The sequence below is a fragment of the Lepisosteus platostomus genome, chromosome 12 (genome assembly GCF_059453375.1).
Source record: "Lepisosteus platostomus isolate fLepPlt1 chromosome 12, fLepPlt1.hap1, whole genome shotgun sequence".
NCBI lineage: Eukaryota > Metazoa > Chordata > Actinopteri > Semionotiformes > Lepisosteidae > Lepisosteus > Lepisosteus platostomus.
Window position 1 is genome coordinate 9978653 of NC_142622.1, and position 13837 is coordinate 9992489.

General features: G+C 37.5%; 1 protein-coding gene across 39 annotated transcripts in view; it reads left to right on the top strand.

Moving 5' to 3' along the window:
• The window catches only part of rims2a (regulating synaptic membrane exocytosis 2a), a 267753-nt gene that overhangs the window by 12415 nt on the left and 241501 nt on the right, over window positions 1-13837 (top strand). Inside the window, exon 1 of one of the 39 annotated variants that reach the window (XM_088600894.1) lies at window positions 8484-8632. The exons of the other annotated variants lie outside the window; for them this stretch is intronic. The gene's annotated coding sequence lies outside the window, so the exon portion shown is untranslated. Of the gene's footprint in view, window positions 1-8483; window positions 8633-13837 lie in introns of those variants that run through there. 39 annotated transcript variants of the gene reach the window in all.

Genomic DNA, 13837 nt, shown 5'->3' on the forward strand with positions numbered 1-13837 from the left:
TATGGAGATTGGGAACACTGTGCTGTAGGAGTTGTCATCCTTCACATGGCATGTTAAACCTACAGTACATGGTCATTAAAGAGGATCGGGTTGTAAAGGACTAGTCAGGCATTCCTAAAGATCCCTATTAACTCAACTGCCACTGTATTGCCCCACTTCTTCACCTAATCCAAGGTGGGTTCTGCACTTTAGTGGTTGGATGTAGTAAATCATCTCCTACAGGGGACAAGAACTGCTTTTAAAATAGAAACATTTTAAAGCAGGGTATAAAGCAGGTTATACTTCAGTCCCAGCAACCAGTACCATTGCTCTTACCAAAGTAATATACTTATGAAAAAGCCAGAGTCTATAGTATGTATTTCCATAGAATAGAATATACAGGGGTGGCATGTTTGTGTAGTGGTTAGCATTGCTGTCGTGTAGCCCTGGGTTCAATTCCTGGTGCGCCATCTGTGTAGTGTTTGTTTATTCTCCCCATGTTCACATGGGATTCCTTTGGTGCTCTGGTTTCCTCCCACAGTCATGCTGGTAAAGTTATTGGCTTTTGTGATAACTGGCTGTGGTGGTGCGTGTGCATATTTGTGTCTGTGAGTCTGCCCTGTGATGCACTGGTGTCCTGCCCAGGGTGTATCCTGACTTGTGCCCGTTGCTTGCTGGGATAGGCTCTGGCTCCCCTGCCACCCTGTACTGGAAAAAAGTGGTTAGAAAAAGGATGGGTGCAATACATGGTACGATATAAGTAAAAGTTTGAAATGTTTGTTTTGGTACTGATATACGAGATTGATATAGGTAGGTTTGTCATTTTGGATTTTTGTCAGCTCCTAGACTCCCTCTGCCTAACTATCAACTGGCATTGATAAATCATTCATTATCACTATCCTTCTGGTGTGAACACCAGACTGTCTGACCCCATTAGGTTTGTATATGAATTTCCAGGTTGACCAAATTCACATAAATCTCAGAGCAGTTGTCAACTTTTCTGTACACAAATGAGTTATAAATTCATCTTCCTTTGCCTGTCCTGCCTTTCCTTAAGATCAGGGTACTTAAAGATATGCATGAACTAGTAAATATAAAAGATTTACAGTTCCTTTTACTGTTGGAGATAAAGCAATGAAAATATACTTATATTAAACACGCATAGCCTTTCTTTGAAGAGAATTAGTATGTGAGATATATGTATATACACTAGATTGCAGTGCTGGTAAATTAATAACACTACAAACATAATTTTACAGTGTAGATCGATACCCCCAAAATAAATTCATATACACTGTTTTATCTAGAGAGCTTTTTTTCTGAACTACACCTGCAGTTTTAAACTTTGGCAGTGAGGAGCTCAAGTTTAAGAAGCAGGAGCCACGTGACTTTCATCTGTAGATGGTTTGCTGTGTGTTTTAGAAACTCTGAACATTGTTCAGACCTTTTCGTAATGAGAAGCATTTGAACATGTATTTGAACAACAAGTATTTGAAATGTTTCAATAGCTCAGTGAAAAATCCCATGTTAAATCATTATCAGCAAATGATACTCCTAACAACCAAGCAACACAGGACCATGTGGCTCAGTATGGTGGAGAGTTACCCTGAACCAACATCACATTGCTCCTTCAGACAGTTTTTTTCTCATGTCACACAGATCTACCGTTTTAAGATATGTGTCCTTCAGTTGTAAAGACAAAGCTGATAACAGTCCAATAACTCTTGCTTATTGAGAGGTTACAACAGGTAAAGAAAGTATATTACTTTTGCTGCATGAAGCTATTTACTTTGGCCGTTCCCTTAGAAACAAATCTGGCCTTTATGTGTTAGAAATACAGAGGAGCCACAGTAGCATTGTAATTGGTCTAAAAACAAGAAAAAGAGCATTGAATAGATCAAGTTATTCATAGAATTGTGCTGCTACCTAAGTTGGTCATTTTAGGAAGTGCCAGAATTCTGAAGTGACCTTGCAGAGTTCCTTGTGTAGGAACTGGGATATTGTCAATGTATGAACACTGACACTGACTTTGCAAATCTTTTATAGTTACTGTTGACGTTACAGTGGCATCCTTAACTGCTTTCCTGCTGGCTCCTCTGTTTGTAAAGGCATCATGATCTAAGTAGTGTCTGGGTAAGATGACTCCTTCTTCGCTGTACTCTAAGGGATAAGTAACCTTCTCCTGATCTGAGCCTCTCTAACACTTCATCCCTGACTTATTTCGAAAGCTCCTTGGACTTCATGGTCGATTTGCCATATAGCTCTGTGAGTTGTGACTTGAAATTTTATATCTGTCTCAGGGTACTTCCAGAGACAGATGCATTTATTCTGAAATAAAGTTAAAATTTAAAACAGACCATTACTCTGAATTTGTGACTTTTAGACATCTGTTTTGAACCTTAACAGTTTTAGGGCCTTCAAAGTAAAGGGTAAAATTCTAGTCACATTGAGTTTTTCTAGTAAAATCAAGTAAATAGTAACATTCTTTTCTTTTATTTATTTTCAAAGCTAATTTATTTACCTTCTTTTACCATGTTCTAGCTAAGAGTTTAACAGACAATTGTGACAGTTGTAAAAATAAACTCCTGTTAAAAGTATCATGATTACAAACTCAACACCAAAAGCATGTGGAGACTTTGTAGGTGGGTGAATAACTGTAAAAGGTAAAGGGCAAAATAGTCATGTCAATGTAAAGATTTCTGTTTTCCATTTTTTGGGGAGATAGTGATCTAGCACGATACAGGGCAAAGCACAGCTTCTGACTTTACAACATTACATAAGGAGCTGGAAACATGCTGGGAGACAGACCCAATAACTGTGAGAGCACAGACTTCTTGGCCAGCAGTACTGGGTGTAAAGCAGGCAGTCAGCAGTATTCTGGAGCAGTGGGATGGGATTCTGCTGTTGTTTATCACTTTTTATAGATTACTCAGTTACCCTTCTGTCACCTCAGAGCATATAAGTAAATGTCTTCCTGCTTTGGCAATATGTTTAACTGTATAGAGAATAATGTGAAACACATCACAAATATGTTATATGTGACACTAACTAGAATACATTTTTTTTCTTAAACTAGGATACCTTTCCTGTCCAGTTCCTTTCTTCGTTTCGTTATGGTGAGAACTTTAAGGTGGATTGACTGATGTATGGTGATGATGGCTGCTCTTAATGATGATGGCTTGCATCAGACCTGTGCCAAAAACACGATGAATACAAAAAGAACTAGAACTAGAAAAAAAAAGCTAGAATCTTTGAGTGCTACTTCTTGCATGAATGAGCTTTCAGAATATTTAAATAGTATTGTCCATGAAATATGATTTCACTTAATAAATTATGGAATATCATTGTTTAAGGGTTAATATTTGTGTCTATACTGTATATATACATGATAAACCAACAGTTCTATGTACAAATCCCTACATTCCATCCCCATTCATGAGATTGGCAGATTAAACATTAATGTTGCTGCGCATGACTTCTAGCTAAGCACTTTGGAAAACAGTTTTATTTATGTGAGAGTGGATTTAATTTTAAAGCAGCAAGTTAAAAGGAAATATTATTTATTTATGCAATTCAGCTATAAATTTGGTAAACATTATGCTTGCTTCATTTGACAGGTTACCCAGCAACATTTTGTTTTCCATATTGAACAAAGGTCACTGTTATCTGTCATGATGACGCACCTGTAGGCTGTTGCTAAATACCGTAATAATACCAGCTATTGCCATAGCATTTGGAAGATAAGAAAACAGAGTGCCTTTCAGTACTGCCAATGTCCCATGAAGAACATGACCTCTTATCCTTCTGATCTAGGCCCCAGACGTGTTGTAAGCTTGTACCTCGGTAATGCAGTGATGATTTTACTGAAAATGTTACTGACATCAAAGTACATGTCAGCAGTAGTTGTGAAAATGTTTTAGCATCTTTACTGTGCCTCTTTTGAAAAAAGAGTTTTTTTTAAAATCTGAATTCATGAAGGAGCTTGCCTGAGCACACATTTAACTCCATGATCCTGGGTTATGTCACTAGCTGACTGTGACTGAGATGCCACACAGATAAGATCATTTTATTGGCCTTATCCAATTTATTGTATAAGGAATTTGTCTTTTCACATATCCCAACTTGCTCTCCATGAGACACACAGACAGGGAGAGAAGCTTGGGGTCAGAGCGCAGGGTCAGCCATTTATACAGCCCCCCCAGAGCAGCTGGGGTTAAGGGCCTTGCTCAGGGAACCAGAGAGTAGTTCTGCTGGCTGCAGGATATGAACAAGCAACCTTCCCGCCACAGGTGCAGATCCTTAGCCACAGAGCCACCACTTCACCCCAAGCAGAGCTTAACAATTACCTGAACACCTTCAATGGACAGGTGGGAGTAGTCAGCTTAGGCTCTGTGCTCTCAGTGAACACAGTGACCCCTGTGTTGTTAATGGATACCCCCCTGCTCTTACTTTGTGGACGTGTTGAGAAGGCAACCATTGTTCAAAACTAGAAGTACAAGAGAAAGTTCCTTCCGTGGTTTATAGCAGTTCAAAAATGTAATTTTATTTTTCTTTTTAGAGGATGGAATGGCAGGAGAGGCATGTTGGTGTGGCAGATGGTGCTGCTACTACACATACCCTGAGTTTGAGTCTTGAACCTTGTGTGTGGAATTTGTATGTTATCCCAATGTTTTTTCTGGATTTCTGCTGGGTGCTCTAGGTTCCTGGCTGGCTACGTGGTATTCCTACATCCTCTGTGTGCATCCCATTCAGATCCCACTTTGTGCCCCATTATCATATGAATACAGTGTTTACAGTGCATTTAGGTACCTGTTCCTCACAGGATTGTATATAAGATTCAAACATTAGGGTGTGAAGACATCTTGTGTCAACAGAATAATTTTGAAATCAGAAGTTATTTTCATCTACTGGTTGCGTGAAGCACCAACTTGGAAGGACTTTTGAAACACTCAATTGTGCATATGTGCTTCACAGTTTGAAAATAATTAAAAGTATTAAACCAAATTAAGTATAATTTTTCATATACTGTACACCCCAATTTTTGCGTCAGAAAATAGTTGGTAACATACATTCCTATTGTTTTTAAACACATTACTGCCTAACGCACTCACAAAGGATGATAATTAAACAGTTGCCTGTTTTATGTATTTTATGTTTTTACTTTAAATCCAACTATAGCGAAAACTGTTTTAACTGAGACACATGAGAATAATGCTTTCATTTTGGGGCACAACTAGGGGTTTTCATTCTGTGAACTTTTTTCGTAGATTATACTAGAACAGGAGAGACATATGGGGTATGTGGCTTGCTGTAGTTATGTTTTTTTGCGACTGATGCATGACTATGAAGGCCCCAGCGCTATCGAATAATTATTTTCCCTGAGTAAATGTGGTTTTGTGAAGGATGCTGGTTGGCAGCACAGTGGCGCACTGGTTAGCATTGCTGAGGCCATGGATTCAATTACTGAGAGGCCATCTGTGTCTGTGTGTGCCCTGCGATGGACTGGCATCCTGTCCTGTCCAGGGTGTACCTTTCCTTGTGTCCGTTGCTTGCCTGGAGATTAGAAAATGGATGGAAGGATGAACGTTGGTGGTAAGAAAGCGGCGAAAACTATCTACATTTGAGATCAGCTTTGCCTCAGCAAACGAGGGGATAAATCAATAAGTAAAGTAAGTGATCATATCCCAAAATTTGTAAGGATTTCTCCAAGACTATACCCAAGCGGTTGGTACTGTATAGCTAAAGGCTTTATTCTCCGGCACAGTTTTGGTGAAAACAGAATTAATTCAGGCACAGTTGGTTAAACAAATATTTTTTAGCAGTGACAATACACACACTATACTAAATACAACATAAACATACAACACACAAGTTTCCCTTTGTACATTACAAGTTTACAGACAAGGCGTTTCAGAGACCTATGTCTAGACTACTTAGAAAACCCCAGACTGCTACCAAGTATTCCACTCTTAATGCCTACAGAGGCCAGAACAAGGTAAACCTTCCTTCTAAAGTAAACGCAACACAGCCTGTACCCTTTCACTCTGAAAACCTGCATGCCACAAAAAAAAAATCTTCAGCCTATCTTCCTATTCTAAAATGCACCCACTATGCAGGCGAGGCTGTTTTAACCAAGAGATTCTTCACTCAGGAAATCCAAGTTCCCTAAAAACTACAGAATAGCAAGCTCTCTTTAGCAAGATTCAAATACTCAATTCCAATCGGGTCTTTTTGGATGAGTTTGAACAAGGACCTCTTGCCTGGCACAAGCTGCATGCTCTGCCTACTCCTGTCTCCTCTCATTTGTCTCTGTGGTCTCTCTCTTCCCCCTGATCTCTGTTGATTCTACACATTTGACAGTCTCAATCATGTGACCGGAACTTAATTAATTAAGGTAAACCAGAAGTTCTCACACCCAGCACAACCAAGTAAACATCTCTTGGTCTGAAGCTCTAGAAAGTGGAAATATTGACACTAGTTAAGTGTTATTCATTGTGTCTAGGATTCTTAGAGACATCTCCATCACCTACTCCAGCCTCTAACAGTTTTAAGACTTCAAAAACCTGTTTCCCAAGCTGAAGCAACCTATTCACAGCAATAGTGTGGCATACAGTACATGTGACATTTAACATTAAAAAATAGTTAATAATAATTTAACCAATAAAATGCTATCAGAGCTATACCAGTTATACTATTTTTTTACCCCAGTGTGAATAAAAATCTCCTTTGTTTAAAAAAACCCTCTTATTTTATGCAGAATGATAGTAGTGCATTTTGTTACACACATTTACTAAAGAGAGTGAGGAAATTATTCTTCATCAGCCAGGCTGTGTACCATCTGCATTTGAATTCGTTTTAACAACTAGAGCAAGCCATCTCTACTTCCAGAGATTTTCCTAACCCTTGTCATTCTGGTTATAACCTAATGTGCTACAGTAGTAATTATAAATGGTGAAAAAGTTTGGATTGACACATCTTGGCTGACTCAGCCATTTGTGTCATCATGACTCAGCCATGTGTCAACAAAGTGTAAATTGGCTCATATTGGGGGAGGGGGGAACACCACCTGCTCATGTCCCATCTTCAGTAAAGCCCTCATTCCTCCCATTGGTGGCTAGAATTCAGGTGTAGAGGTGCTTCTTCATGTTCTGATGTTTGGTTACAGATGAGATGGAGTTTGTTCAGCCCAAGCTTGCTTGGTTTCTTATTGCTTGGAGGATCTCACCAAGGTGATTTGTTTAGTTTCACGGGGAGTCAGTGTCTAAAACATGGCCTGATAGCTTGATTCAGGAACCCACCTCTCTTTTTGAATAAGCACCTCATATAAATAATCTGCATTTAAGATTCACTCTTGTGGAAACCTGCGTAAAGGTGCTAGTGTAATGAGGATACCCATTTACTGATAGTCAGTTGTTTGATACTCCAGTTTGTTGTTCTGGGTTTCTTTGCAGATACTTGCAGATCATGCTGGGGAACCTTTAGAACTGTTCAGTGGCAATCACAAAATAGGTTATTACATTTTAATTATACTGTTAGTGACTTACCATTTCTTGTGGTTGGCCTACAGATATTATATGGTCTATATTTGTTGCCCTAGAGTTCAGTGTTTTTCATTGAATGTTTTTTTACTCCAAAAAAGCTCCATATAAGATGAGTGTGAGGTTAACCAATTTTTTCCACAATGACTACAGTAGTAGTTGTGTATAAAGGACAAAGAGATGTATGAGTATGAGTTTAAACAAAACACTTCCACCACAATATCAATATTATAAATAGAATTATTTCATATAAGGAGACAGCTTCTTTTATTTCTTCTTGCCATTTTCACAAGGACACCCTGTGCTGAATTAATATCCAGAGAAGCTATTTTAGGCTGTTGGACTCCTGGTAGAGTATGGCAGTGTTTCATTTCAAGCTGGTAGCGTACATAAAGAGAAAACCTTCATGCTGTTTACAGGGCTATAAATAGTTTGAATGTTGTCAGTTTTATCCAGGATGAAGCAGAAAAGCGGACAGATTGTTTAGAATTGAGTGGTCTATTTCAAATCTTGGTGCTTTTTTCTCTTTATTTAAAATACGTTTTAATGTAGTATAGCGCCCATATAATTTAATTTTTATTTGTGTTTTCCATATTCTCCGTGCGTGTAGTATTTTTTGTATTTTGCAGCAGAGGCACTCTTATCCCCACCCTAGTCAGTTTTGTGAAAAAAAAAAAAACCTTTGTTATTTCCTTTAGGAAGGACTTAGTGCCATTTGCCCGTCGATAAGACGATGGAAATGAAAAACCTTCAGTAAAATCTCACATCTGTCTCTTAGAAATAAAGTGTCCGTCGAAAAGACAAATGTGGCAGAAGGGTCCATTTCGTGATGAAAAATGTTCAGTAGGTGTTTTTATTTCAGAGCTCAAATAGAAAAAAGAGAAGGGAATGTCTGATTGGTGCAGCAATTAGCCTATTATCAAATAAACATGCAGCTCAGACAAGACAATGCAAAACCAAATAATGCAGAAAAGCACAGGAAAGCATATAATCACAGAGAGATGGTGAGAACAGTTCCTTAAAGAGTTGTGATACAAATGAAATTTTCAACCACTCCAGTGTTGTGTGGAAGTTGTGGCAGATTTCTCTGAAGAGCCCTGAATACGTTGTGCATTGTGAGTATATCGTATCCATTGTTTTAATTGCATTTTTAAAGGCATTCTTACAAGAAAGAACCGAAGACCAGTGACGAAGGAGGTTACCATATTCAAGACTGCTTGTTGGCATTAAATACTCATTAAGGCTTCACTTTCTAACAAGATTCTCAGTGAAGTAGTTCAGAATATGATTGTGGTACAATAAGAGAATTTCTAATTGCTGAAACATGGTCAGTTTTGAGACTGTATAGATGGATTTGAAGTCATTGGGTTGCAGATAAATTTTTGTCACTGTGTTCTATGATTGAAATTTTTACGTGGTTGTTAGTCACAACAAAGAGCTTTGTTTTAGTGATTTTAAAAACAGGATTGAACCTGGAGAATCTGGAGAAGGAATCCTAAGCTTCTATGCATCTGAATAGGAAATATTCCTGAGTGGTAAGGAAAAACAATTCGTGCTGACTTTATAAATACAATACATAATTCTATATAAGATTCATGAAGAGAAAACTAAATATAAAGCAGGCACATAGTAAATAGCCCTAGTTCACAGTAAAATGTTATCACTGGATATGCAGACTAGAATTATTTATATCATGATGTGATGTTTTTCAAACAACCGTTCAAGGAGTAAGAGGTGTATTCTAAAATCCAGGATTTTAATAACTGCTTGACAAAAACATAATGCATTTTTGAGATAAGATTGGAGTGTTTAATAATGGAATTAGCACATACTGTATGTACAGCACAGTACATACGTTGTGTTGTGTTTTTAATTCTATTTTTACAGATAAAGGAAAAAAGAGATATAAAGTGTTTATATGTGGATTTTCATTTTGGATTAATTTACATGCATGTGATATGGGTAACAAAAAATTCAGAAGTGCGTTGAAAAGGAAAGCCATATTCAAGACTTTAGTCATAGAAAGGCTGGATATCTCGAGGATAAGAGCCAGCATGGAGCTCTCTGTAGCTCGCTCTGCTCCCTCCCTCTTGTCCTGGCTACAGAAACAGGACACAGCTGGTTGTAGCAGGTGTCAGCTGGTGATTGTAGTGGAAAAGCATATAGCGTTGGCTATGCTATTTCTAAAAAAGACTGAGTGGGGATACATTTAAAGTAAAACTCCACATTCTGAAACGGGCATTACACCCACAAAACCATTCTCAATCTCTCAATCTCTTTATCACTCCTCTTTCTAGTATGGTTTAAGCCACCGTATTTGTTTCATAGGACATCTATCGGTTGGTTATATTTATGGCTCTGTTTAATTCCTGATGTCACAGAAGCTTCATTCTGCACTATTGCTGCAGGATATGATGAGGCTTCGGCATTAGATTCTAGCATTGTTTTGGTATCATGTTACAAAAACTAGCTGCTCTTTCTTTGTGTTCTTTTTTTTCTGCAATGTGTGTGTATGACGCCCCTTAGGGAGTGAGGTTGTCTGTGCACCCCGTGTGTAAATTGTTTGACTTCAGGGACAAAACAAAAGGATTAACTTCCTCTATGTATGTCTTTTTGTCACAGGCTTGATGTTAGCCATTATCTGTACGTGGCTTGGAGGTACTGAAAGGGAATGTAATAGCAGCTGACCTGCCACTAGAGTCTATTAAAGAGCTCTGTCTTTTGAAAGTAGACACACCAGGTGCTAATTAGTTAATGAATTACATTATTGGATAATAATGATAATTCCACATTCTCACATGGGGTTAATTAGTAGAATGTTTAGTTGTATGAAGGGCTTTCAGTATGTTAGCTGTGGTTGAGATTTTCATAGCATTCTGAATAAGTTTCTTTTGGCTCTTCTGGTGGAGATCAAGCCCCCTACTCTATCTGGTATTGCTATTATGTATTATGTTTTCAGAGCCCTGGAGCCACCTTGTTTAAAAGTGGGATCTGTCAAACAATGTTTGAAATATTGTAATTTCTCAAATTCAGAAGTTTTGCCGAAGAAACTGTATAGCTGCGTTTTAAGTCAGTAAATTCTAAAAAATATTTTTTCTAACATGCTTGTTTTTTGCATAAATAAATACAGACAAACAAATACAGACAAGTACACACTCACACCAGGGGCAATTTTCCCCAAAAACAATAAACCTACCAGTATGTCTTTTGGAATATGGGATGAAACTGGAGCTCCCAGTGGAAATGGGGAGAACATACAAACTCCATGCAGATAGAACACCAGGTCCTGAATTGAACCCAGGGCCCCATCACTGCAGGACAACAATTCTTTTTGTTCACAATTCAACTGGATTTTAAATGAACCAATTAATAATTTAAATTTTTAAATAAATAATAATAATAAATTAAGATGGTTATACTGCTCCATCTCCATTTTAAAATCACTAAAAACTTAGATGTAAACTAATTAAGGGTATCAGATATTTTTACTTGCTTTAGTTATTGGAATATTAGGAAGTAAGTGCTGAAAATCAAGAAATGTCATTTATGATCTCTAGTTATAGAAGCCTGCTGATATTCTAGGGTGAGCAAAGTTCGAACCACACCATATGTTATCCACATAGACAGGTGTCCATTGACCACATGATTATACATATTGTCTGTGTGAATGACCATGAGCCTAGTGTCATCCTGGCAGTCCTTGCTATGTTGAGATACAGCACAGTAAAGCCAAGCAGAACAGGAGTGTTGCAGATTCACTGAGGAAAGGGTGGAGTATCAAAGAAGATATTGGAGTAAGCGTTCTTAGCTTGGCAGAAAGTGTTTTGCTTTGAAAATGCAAGGACTGGTTACATTACAAAGTATGGTTCCATGAAGGCTAATGGGTTTTTAATGCCAGAAAAAATACAACTGATTTTATTTATATTCTTTGCTCCTCCTCTTTGTGCACCAGCTACAGAATCTTTCTGCAAAGGATAGTAATGTTCTGGAGACATTAATGGGGCATTCTGAACTGGTGCTACTTAAAAACAAATCTGACCATCAAATGACTTGTCAAAAACTAGCCATTCAAGGATCTTCTGGATTTTACCAGCCTTTTGCTGTCCCTCAGTTTGAGACATTTGGTGACCACATCTTTTTCTTTCAATTCAATTTCTGAACCAGGTTTGATTGGGGGTGGAGCAATGGTTAATATTGCCGCCTTACAGTGCTGGGGCTCTGGGTTCAATTCTTGGGGTGCTCTCTGCATGGAGTTTATATGTTCACCTGGGTTTTCTCTGAGTTTCCTCCCATAGTGCAAAGACATACTCTACTGGGAGGCTAATTGGCAACTGGGAAAACTGGTCCATGTGTGAGTGTGTACCCAGGTACCGTGCAATGGACTGGTGCTAGGGTGTATCCTGTCTTGAGCCTGTTGCTTGCCTAGATCCCCTGGATAAAAAAGTTTGGGAAAAATGGTTGGAAAATGGATGGATGGAAGCTGAATTGGAACATTCTATAAATTTTAATGAAACAGGGAGCACAGAATGCAAAGCTGGTTGAAAAAGATATAAACATGCAAATGAAGATTTGTATAAAGAGAGTATAAAGGAAATATTGTTCTGGAGGTATAGTTTTTTAAATTACTTAAATGTTGAAATAAAATTATATGATCCTTATACTGTATGTAAATGTCTTATCTCTTTGCTCTTGTAATTTTTTTAATTAAGCATCAAGCTACATACTTTTTTGCATGTGGGTGAAGCATCCAGTAGTTAGGTGCTTCAAATAGCCACTGTCAATGGAAAAAAAAAAATCATCAGTGGATACATAGCAGGTTTATAAAACAGTCTTTTACAACCTTTGTGCAAACTGGTTCCTATTATGAATTATGAAGGTGGAGGAGGGGGAGGTTTACGGAGTATACTGAATTAACCGGACAGTTCATTAAAAAGAAATTGGACAATCTATTCCTTATTGAATTATATTACAAAAAATAACCTAATGATGTTATGTTAGGCGATACAGGAAGATATTTCTTGTAAAAATGCATTTTTAGTGAAGCGTCTGTTTTGATTGCAAATTAACAGTTATAAGCTTGTCTGTGGGAAGCTGCAAAATACCGAGCCTCCTTTTGCAAAACGAACAGATTGTGTTGATATCTGTTTTGTTTGAGTTGGTAATACAAACCTCACTTGTGATATGACTCATTCTTGAATTGTTTTTTCCATGGTGCACATTCCCAGTTGGCATTATGGTGCCATCTACAGTAACTCCAAGTTTAGTTTTTTTAATTAAAACATCTGGTACATTTTTATAAGTCTTTGAAATGCTTATGGGTAGTTTAGTCTCTAATTTGCCCTTTGTATTCAGTCTAACATAATGGTGATGTTTTGTCAATTTTATGATTTGTAATTATGCTATACTACTGTCTCTTTGAAATTACCTGCAATCCTGTTCTTGTATTTTCTTTAAAAACAGGAAATTGCTTTGTCTGAGTTTGGATTTCCCATGACCAGAAAATGTTGCATTGTGCTGAAGGAAATGTTAATGTTAAATGTTAATCTGAAAGATGATAATATTAATGATAATAACAACAACAGTAATAAAAAACTTTATTTTATATACTGCCTTTAAAAGTGGCTTCTCAAAGCGTTTTACAGAACCCTTTACATAGCATGCATTAAAATATAATAAAGTTTGCAATTCATTTTTTGAGTATAAAATGTATGTGCTTAACATAAAATGTGTCCATTTCAGCAGTGGCAAAAAGATATTTCTGAAATAGCACCTACATGAATTCCAGTTTTGAGAAATTTTGTGATGCTTCGTTTTCACCTTGTATTTCTGAAAGAGTTACCACACCTCTTTGTGGAAAAAATGTGAAAAGTGTGTGATGTGGATTCATTCTGGAATTATAGAGATTGATTCTTCAAAACGGCAAAGACAGAAACTTTGCCCGAACTGATGCTGAGTGCAGATCTTCTGCTAATCTCATTATATTGCCAGATCTAGTGTGATATTGAAACAACGATGATCACTAAAAGCACTTAAGTGAGGATCTGATTATAAGAGCATATGGCCTTGCCGTAGAGCTGTTATCTAGAGGAGACAATGGCCTTTTGGTATAAATTTGTGTATGTGTGAAGTCTGGCCAGTTTATTCTGTGCAAGAGCTTTAAGGCATGTCTGTATAGGAGGGCACACTCAGGGGAATTGTAATGCAAATACGTTATTCCTGCATGGGTGCTTTTTAAAGTATGGGAATCCCTTTATTTATACCATTGCTAAAACAAATCATGTGGAAAGGTGCACTATGAGGTGAACTTTTTAAGTGTAAAA